The sequence below is a fragment of the Dermacentor silvarum genome, chromosome 3 (genome assembly GCF_013339745.2).
Source record: "Dermacentor silvarum isolate Dsil-2018 chromosome 3, BIME_Dsil_1.4, whole genome shotgun sequence".
Classification (NCBI taxonomy): Eukaryota; Metazoa; Arthropoda; class Arachnida; order Ixodida; family Ixodidae; genus Dermacentor; species Dermacentor silvarum.
Window position 1 is genome coordinate 91,173,968 of NC_051156.1, and position 10,036 is coordinate 91,184,003.

The window sequence follows — 10,036 nt, forward strand, 5'->3', positions numbered from 1 at the left end:
TGGGACGGTCTTGAAAAACCTACCGATCGTAGCGATAGTGAAATCCTCGTTCGCGCGCGTCATGTGGGCTGCGTGGTGGATATCTTTAGGTCTTGCTGATTTTCCGGGCAGGCACACAACCATTATGCTGCAAAGCGCGTTGCAGAATATATGAACAGTCTAATAGCATTCATTTTACCGCTTCATGAAAGATCCGCTTAACGTTGGTTTCAAATTTGCGCTGAGTGGAATATTTTTCAGCAGCAGTGGTTGTTGTTGGCGTGTACCGCAGACTTCCGTTGCACGCATGCAAAGCAAAATTACGTCATCGCATGAAATGGTGCAACCTGACCTGCCCGCTTCAGTCCAATCGGGTGGATGTTTCTAAACTGTCTGTCCCCATCGCGGCAAGTTAATGGTGTTGTTGACGCTTTATTTCACCTCGACAGAAAAGTGCAGGCGTTGTTTCGGCTGTCTTCTTGAGATTCGTTCTCGATATCGAGGAATGAAGGCGTAGCTGATTGTCACACATCATATACAGGCACATCGAGATGTCACTAGAGCGGAATGGTGGCGCCACCTTTCAGTGCTGCTGCAAAACGCGCATCGTCTCTGAGAAACACGCCGCTTGGTTATAGATGGCGCCGCTGTTCAGTTGCAGAGAAATCGGCATCCTTTGACACTACCCATACTTGCCACAGCCTAGGACTGGCTTTGCTTCATGTAGAATATGTCAGCGTAAATGCTCCCCTCGCTCTTGCATCAACGCTGGTACGAGTGAAATCGGTTTTACCGCAGCGGTGGTTTTTCACGAGTTATCTCACAATCTTGGCTTTCACGGAAATACGTGCTCGCCCGACATGGCTGAAAGCAGGACAGGACACACATATTAAGTCAAGATATGCGTATAGCCACTTAAACAACCGCTGCAGGCGCGCCAGTCACCGGCTCTGTCATCTACGGAATTACGCAATGAAACGACAAAATCAATTTAAATACATCGACCACAACAAACATGCACCTTCCAGCGCATCAATACTTATTAAATCAGCGCACGGTTGTCAACGCAAAAACTCACTGAACTGTCACTCTTCTGGACTAGAACAACTGGGCAGGACCAGGGACTCCAGGGAGGACGTATGATATTTCTTCGTAGCATGTCTGATGCATTTTCCTCCATGGTTCTGCGCTCTGTAAGAGACACGCAATATGGGCGCCGCTGAACAATGCGGGAATCGTCAGTCTGCATGTGGTGAGTAGCGGCGGTAGTCGTACTGAGGACGAGCGAATTGACATCGAACCAGGAGCGGTCTTTGTTCAATACGTCTAAGAGATATTGGCGCTGGGCAGGTGTCAGGTCAGGGCTTATGGTTGCCGACAATGGTATGGAGGAGGCTCTGCTTGGCGGCGATCTTGAATTTGATGGCACTAGCTGTCAAAAGGGCGTCAATACTTTTATTCTTTCTGCCTTTATATAGCAACTATTTTCTCCCCGTTTGCAAGCACAGACTTTTCCCTCCAAGATAGCACTTGCTTTTGCGTAACCGAGTTGCTGGTAGCATTCGTCGCCAAACGTCAACTAGATCTTTGAGACGCAAGTGCTGTTGATTTAGACCTTTACGGAATTTCATGCTTTATACGCTGTGGTCGGGGTGGCACTGTGTCGTGTCTGTGGACGGTATCCGCTGCGCGTCTCTTCTCGCGTGGCGCTGGAATGCACCCTTCTTAGTAGATTTCGGAGCCATATATTGGTAATCACTTGTGACTATTTTCGCGGTTCCTTTATATGGGACTTGGTGATTGCCGCGTCTGCAGTTACACAGTATTGCTCAGAAATAGTAGCTGTAATTTTTTTCACTGCTTTTTGTAGGACCTCACGACCTCCATCTTCTTCTTTCTGGGGTTTAACGTGACAAAACCAGTTCTGATTATGAGGCACGCCGTAGTGGAGGGCTCCGGCATAATTGTGACCACCTAGCGTTCTTTAACGTGTACTACAACGCAAGCACACGGGTGTTTTTGCATTTCGCCTCCATCGAAATGCGGCGCCGCGGCCGCGATCTCAAGACCTCTATATTGTTACAAATGAAGTCTAAGTTGGTGTGGGAAGAAATTGTTATATTACAAAGAAGTTCAAGTTCAAGTTCATTTATTTACCACATACATGGAGTTTCACGTAAGTGATTCGGACGAGGGAAAAAAAGCTGCATTAAAAACAGCTTGACTAGCCCCACGTCCCCGGTTCACTATGGCAGCATGGCCAGTGAATGAAAAGTACTTTTCAACATCGGTGTCAAATGAGAACACACATGATATCCACAGAAAACATATTTACAAAAAGTGAAATTTAACTATCAACCTATTTAACGCAGCATGCTTAAAACAGAAGTGTTACAGAGTGCGCGAACATTTTCATAAGAAATCTTGAATTTATTTAATGTCTTCGGCAAGCAATAACCTAATGTTTGAAAGCCATAGTTTGTGCGCAACCGTGGCACATACCATTGTTCCGAGTGTCTGTTTTGGTGCGAAGAAGGATTTAGTTGTAAGTTAGCTACACTGTGTATATAATCGCGAGTTTTCACAATATCACATCTAAAGGAAAGTAATAAAGTGTATTCATATAGCACGTTCAATTTAATTACTATATATTTAACAAATAGTTCTAAAGTGTGTGCATTATATGGTAGGTTTGCAACAGAACGTAGGGCCTTTTTTTGTAGGATAACAAAATTATTTATGGATTGCTGTGTTCCGTTACCCCAAATTAAGTTACAATAACGTAGATGTGTTGACAAGAGTGCCGTAAATATCGAAAGCTTTTGAGGAACTGACAATATAAGCTGACATTTTCTCAGTACGCCCAAGACCTTGCAAAGTTTGTTTTGTAAAAGTTACGTATGGTGATCCCATTTCACATATTCGTGAAACATTACACCTAGAGATTTTGCCGTAGAAGAAAATTCAATTTTATTATTATTCAACATGAGATTATAAGAATAAATGGGCTCATAAAGCGGGGATTTAGAGCGAAAAAGAACAGATGTAGTTTTTGAGCAGTTAATTTGTAAAGAATTGTTAAGTGTCCAGCCACATATTTTATCTAATGTCATCTTTATCTAAGTTGTAATCTTAGTACTATAAGGGCAGTCTAGAATAAAGTTATCTTTACTTTTGACATTAGTTTTTAACAACAAAAAGGAGAAGAAGAAGAACTTAAACTTTATTATCAAATCAATAAGATTTGAGTCCGGCGTATTTTTGTGGGTCTGGGCACTCGCCGCGGACGCGGTTCCGAGACCTTGACTCGAAGCGGCTTCCTCGGCTCGCTGGCTGTACAAAAAGGAGAACAATTGCGTATAAGCTTGTGAAAACTTTGAAGTGACTGCTTCTGCTATAGAGGGCATTATTTGATGCACAACTAAAGCAACAGATTGTTATGATTTCATAGGAGGTAACGCGAAACGCTCAGTGGCAAATGCTGTCAAAAAAATGAGACAATTTCAGTACACTACTCCAACGCGTAAAGCATTTCAGTGAGCCTTCACTAACCCATGCAGAGTATTAATTGTAATCAAACGCCAATTTTTCTACATTCTCGAAGAATGCCTTCAATTTACCTGAGTACACGTTCCGGAAAAAATATTTAAGCAAAATGCATAGAAATTTTCTCCGCTGCATTCCCGTTTCATCATCTGTCCATCTGTCGGGATTGCTGGGTTTAAAAATAAAGTTTTCAAGCACAAAAGAAGATATAGGCATGGTATTAATGCTTACTTTACACGTTTTAATAGTGAATTCTTAACATCTCAAAAAGCATTCATTTTTCCGTAAATCCAGACCCCTTGTCACTCCACTCGTCTGGCCTTACTAATTACCGATCTAGCCGGACACCGATTACGGCTTCTTGTGCAGGTAAATCTGTAAAGGTATCCTCTCTATCTGCATGTCAGGTGACTGCTTGCGCATTTCCATGCTACATGCCTCCAGCTACCGAACATCACCACTTGGTCCTTCTTAATGAGCAAGATGGAACACCATGCATGGTAAGGTCGCTACTTCAAATTACGAATTGGTAAAAATTTGTATCAAGGAAACAGAACGAACTATCTAACCAATTCGGATATGTGCTGCATACTAGAAGCATGCGTTCATTAATAAATTGTGCTTTCTAAGATAATCAAGTTCACCAAGCTCAGATCAGCCAGTGTGCGCAAACTCTTGGTCATATTTCAAAAGCATTGCAGGCACTTTTCAAGGTATTCAGGCAACGTAAGCCAATTGAATGATTACCACCGTATGCAATAAACACGGGTAATGGGGATCATGAGGGTTTTAAATAAGAAAGCAGGAGTACAGAATAGGAAGCTAGAAAAAGTGGTGATGTGCAGATGCTAATGTTGCCACCTCATATTGATAAGGGCAGTAGAGAACACGTTTGTCTGCGGGTGGTACGCGGTGGAGATCTTATACTGCGTACAGCCCGAGTGCAGAATGTCAGGCACTCTGGACAATTACCAGCCTCCGTCAGTTACTGCCGAGAAGCACTGTGTTTGACAGCGCTTCTCGGCAGTAACTGGTTACATTAGTAGTAATAAACACTTGCTGTGGTACGTAGTGCCTGTGGCTACAGCAAGCGCATATGCCGCACGTAGGAGCAACAGGTCATTGTCCGGACCGCGCTCCTGACTTGCAATATTGGATGCATGTGCGGTTCTACCAGCTCTTGCTTGACTTTATGCACGAAGCAAACTTGTTCGTATACGTGTGGCGCCATATTGCATTTATTTAATAAGTTATATGCTTAAGGGCAACCTTCCAAAAAAAAAGGTCGGCAACATTTGCTGCACAGCAAGTCTGGAGCCCTTTTGTAAACAATACCGCTTGCCATAGTATAGTTCCGACAGCCATCGAGAGCGCCAATTCCGCATCTATGTCGTTCAAAAACTGCATGACTGCAGTCGCTGCGCAAACAGCTGACCGTCTCTACCAGCCGCGTTTGCGTTCCTTCAGTATGTGGCTCCTTCAAGAAAACTTGAGGTCTGGGCTACGGAGATGTACTTCATATCGAAGAGCATTGGTTTGCTGCTTTGTCTTGCTGCTACAATCTATTCCTTTAGGAAGAGGGCAGTCTACGACTATTTCTGGGACCTTTCAGTTTTTTTTTTCGACATAATAATTTGTGTATAGTACGCAGAACCAATTTAACGTGGTGGGTTCTCCCAGTTTTATTGAATTGGTGTGACACACAGGCGAGGCGGGTGCGGCTCAAAAAATGTGCCCTATAGCAAAGACCTAATGATGAAAAAACGTAGAATTGGAGATAATTTTTTTCTTTTGTGTGTGTGAAGAGGTGGGGGGTGCAATATTACGCACAATCAGTGTGTACACATGATTTTGAGATGGGGACTTTTGACGTTGCATGACAGATAAGTGCGCGGGGCATGAAAATTTTGAAACAAATGTCGAACACTAATGCTTGAAGCGAAAAAGAAAAAGATTGTGATAGCTTCACGTTATAGCGCCCCTGCATTCCATTAGCTGCCGCGGCTGCATTGTATTTTTGAGACTCAAAAACAAGAATCTACACTTGTCAGCATGCACGAGGACTTTGAGTGCCCGGAAAGACTTTGTCATTATTGGTTAGTTCGCTTTGTATATACTGTAGTCCGCAAAGTACGGAACAAGCGAAGGGCAAGTAAAGAAATGGAATGAATAGCTTATCGTGCACCAATGACGAATGCATGAGCCGCTAAGGCAAAAATGGAAACTTTCATCACCGCCTTCTCAATTATTGACTTGTACAAAGAACGATATTTTGGTAAAGCGTCATGTGCAAGAAATTAGAATTTCAAGATTTATGGCAGTCTACTTCCTACTGCTCACGTACAAATTGCACAATTGATAACACTGCTGCTTCAACGTATGCGGAAACGATAACTGATAGCTGACTTCGAAAAGCACATTCGATTTTATGCATTTTATTCTAAACATTTACCAATACCATGGACAATACCATAGGCGGGTGTTAATAACACCCGCCTGAGTTCCTGGTTCGTATAAGTGAGTTACGTCCACCGCAGGCCAAGTACCCATGACGTGTTGTAGCAGCCAAATTGCCCCTTGAAGATTTCCAATTCGGCGCATTCTCGACCATCGACCATTTCTCTGCGGTTCAGTGGACGCGTACCCGGTACACAAGCAAAAGGTCTACGGAACTTTCTCGATACTCATGTAATACCTCCACAGTCGGGTCTTTAAGGTACTAAAGCGAAAGGGAATGAAGTAAATGGGTTGATTGAACGAAATGAATAGGGCCTATATTATGCATGGATTCCTTCATTCGATTGTAATAGTTTCTCTTCAATCAGCGTTCACGACCCACCGATTCTGGTGACAACGCAGATGGGAGCGGCATTCGCATTTACGTTTACTAAGCTCTAAAATGAAACAAATTATCGCTAGAATGGTTACTCACCTCCTCCTACACTTTTTTTCTGTCACATATGACACTTTCTTTTGTGACACCCAATCTGGCATCCCTTAAAACCTTTTGACCTAACCGACATTATTTTTTCGCCACAAAAAATGACACATTCGTTTGTGCCATATCGTGTTAAGGCTAAAAACAATTAAGCTGATACTTGACGTTAAAACGCATACCGAAGCCTAAAAGGATACTTTCGCTTGCAGCTTCCTTGAAAGCTTTCATTACATGCGGACGTATCTGAAAACGTGTACGGGAGGCTTGGTCAAGGAATATGCATTATCCTGCGCGATCAGACACTAATACAATTGCAATATATGAAATACTATACTGCAATTTAAACTCGCCTTTACGTTTCTGCTTTCTTTGTGAGAACTTTTTGTCGGTATACCGCAGCGTAGTCGACGGCTCAATCTATTCATGCGCGGATGGAAAGAATCTCTTAACTAGGAAACATTGTCAGCTAAAGAATTATATTTTTGTTATGCTGGTCGTCGTAGTGTTACAATGAAGAACCTAGAATAATCGTGCAATCGGTACTACCCGTACCGTTCACAAATTTATTGACTACTTTTTCGTCTTCTATTCCAGCATGGCTACTGCTTTAATGGTCAGTGCCTTACAGAAGAAGGTCATCATGGTCTCAAGCGCTGGAAGCGGTCTGTGAGGTCATTCGCAACGGGGTATGTTCTAGGAAGAACCGTGGGAAGAGCGCAAGGCCGTCGACTTAGTAGGCGGCGTGGATTGACGGGCCGGCGCTGAATCCGGTGACGCCGTCTCACTACTATTGCCTGAAAGATTATCAGGTATAATTAAACAGAGGTCGTCATCCGGTGTGAGAACCATTTGGTCTGCGTCAAGTCTGAGCCTTAGTGAAAATTGAGCAGCTGTTGGTTGCATATATACGTTTGTAAATTCACTTATACATAAGCATACTGGTAAACAGCACCGAAAATTACATTCCTTCTCCACGCGGCCTCCTGTCATGTAGTCCCAGCTGTATGCTGAACTGTATGTGCATTTTACCGTATCAGAAAGATTATAATGAAATCTATGAGCACTGCGGAATGAGAGCACATACAGGTAGGATGCCTTGTAATAAAGATGCACCGAAATAAACACATTCTTCACCTCCATGGACTGCGGAGCAGATCGATTGACTGATTTGTGGCATCTAGTGCCCCGAAGCAATAATAGACAGTGTAAGACAGCGCAAGAGTACACTCTCTGAACAGTGCGCATGTGCAGAATGCAACACGAACGGTACGTGGCCGCCACGTACGCACGCCTCCGATTCTTGCGCGCGTACACGTGGAGGGCCACGCATGCTGCTCTCGCTGATCTCGTTTGTTCGGGTCAGCGCGAGACTCGTTGTTTTCGCAAAATGGCGGTTACTTTGGTGTAGTCAGACTAGGGATCCGACTAGCAGGTTTGGATTGGCTTGGCTCGACTGTACACAACGCGCACTTTTCTTTTTTTCGCCGCAGCGGTTGGCCTATGGTTGGTCGGGATTTTTCGCGGCGTCGTCCACACGGGAAAAAAAAGCCTTGTGCGATTGAACCTAAACGTGCATACCTTCTTTGGTATAACGCGTACATCATACAGCACAGCATTCTTTTCAATAAAGAGCAAGCAGAAAATAAGCATCCAAACCACATATTTCATGATAAGGCGCTCCTGGTAACAATGCGAAGCAGATGGCGGACCCGCATACGTTTCCCGGTAAATATTTCTGTGCGCAAGCTGCCGCGGCGACGGCAGCTTGCGACGGGGGGATTGACGTCACTAACCTTTCGTATATTAAAGAACCACCCTAGCAACTGATTTCATTGTTGTTGCAGCACCCATATGGCTAGGCAACGCATAGCTATGACTTCGAAACCTGGTCGGACGAACGCATTGAAGTCACAGGATACACTGGGGTCACTCGTGCAAAGCGGTGTGATGAATGAGCCGGCGGTGTAGCCATTTATGCAATGAAACATTTGCCTTTATATACTTACGGTCCCAAATTCTCTAGCCAGAGGCCAATGCCACAGACTGAGCTGATGTATGTGGTGTGAAGACCAGTGACGGAATGCTAATCTCCACAGTCCAGAAAAGCCCTGGAACATCCAAAACAGACATGGAGAACTTCTTTCGAAAGCACTTTGCATGGTTGAGACAAGAACGACACACATCAGTGGTTACCGTCGGCGACTTTATTGTTGACATAGCGAAACCCGACAAGGACTGGTTCTTGTTTGTCAAGGACAACCTTGGACTCGCATGCTCCAACGATCCCAATCAACCAACCACGCGGTACATATCGTGTTTGGATTTGGTTTTGGCCACGAATGTACCGAAAGTGATCGCGGTACACATCGCGGTGTACCACAGCGACCACCAAGTGCTTGTCACTACCTTTACTATAAAGAAATGAAGCATACTGCAAAGCTTACAGCGAATAAGGAGTGTTGTATAGTGGTGGTTTTCAACAGCTTCGCTGGAAATCCATTTTCAAAAGGCCGGTATGGCGAGTCACTTTCTTTTTCTTCAAAATGGCGCAGCCGGTTCCTTGTCATGACGCGAGATGCCACGTTGCGCAAAGCGCTCGCGTGCTTGTACGTATCGCCATCGTGCAATACTAAAACTATCTAATGACGCTATGAGAGGTCAGCAGTGCGGTAGACATTTCGTTGGGAAAATATGTTCTCACAATATTTTTGAGCATGCATTTTTTGAGTGCCTGAGCATCGTTCGAAGATTATGTTTGAATCAAGGACAAATAAAGAAGGAAATAAACTGCTCAGATAATATACTGGATTTCATGGGTGAGGAAACTTTTTTCTGTTCTATTTAGAGAAGTCGTGCTCTTGATATTCGCACGATATTATAGCAAGTTATACTTTTGGCTGTATATATTGTCGAACTAAAACGGCTAATGCAAGACATCGATGACGTTTTCTTCAGAAATTATTTCCTTGTTCGCAATAAGCCATTTTACTGAAATTGGCGGTCTTAAGGCAATCGGCAGTATTTTATATATGCTTTGGTACGCAAGTAACACAGAAGGTATAAGAAAAGTGGTGCTAAAGTACAGAATATGGCACCTTATAGTCATGTGTGCACTAGTAAGTTGAACATTATTTTGGTTCATCTAAAAATACCAGTTATAGTGCACCTCATAGCAGCAGATGTATGAACTTGTTTAACTTAGTATTATCGAAGCATTTTCAGGCTAATAAAGTTTTAATTCGGTGTTCATTTATTTCGACGTGATTAATTCGTAATAGCAATACACTTTTGTTGTAAGGCAGTCCTTCGCTGCTAATCCTAAGGCTGAATTATACGACGAGAAGGCGAATAAAAACAATATCGTAACAAGAAAAGAAGCAAAGCTTCTAAGCCGCCACCGAAAGCACCTGTCGCCAGCGAAGGATAACTCAACTCGTGACGTCTCCAACAACCGCGGTGACAACATCTTGTGCTTTTGTCAAGGTGGAACGAGAAAACAAGCGACGCCTGAAACACCAGCTATGCGAGCAGCTGCGGTTTCCAGAGCACCATCCGAGCTATGAAGCTCGGCAA

General features: G+C 43.7%; 1 long non-coding RNA gene across 1 annotated transcript; it reads left to right on the forward strand.

Moving 5' to 3' along the window:
- Positions 1 to 3,905: 3,905 nt before the first annotated feature.
- On the forward strand, positions 3,906 to 7,308 carry LOC125944510 (uncharacterized). The gene is made up of 2 exons (XR_007466247.1): positions 3,906 to 4,025; positions 7,058 to 7,308. It is a non-coding gene; the product is annotated as an uncharacterized LOC125944510 (long non-coding RNA).
- The last annotated feature ends 2,728 nt before the right edge of the window (positions 7,309 to 10,036 follow it).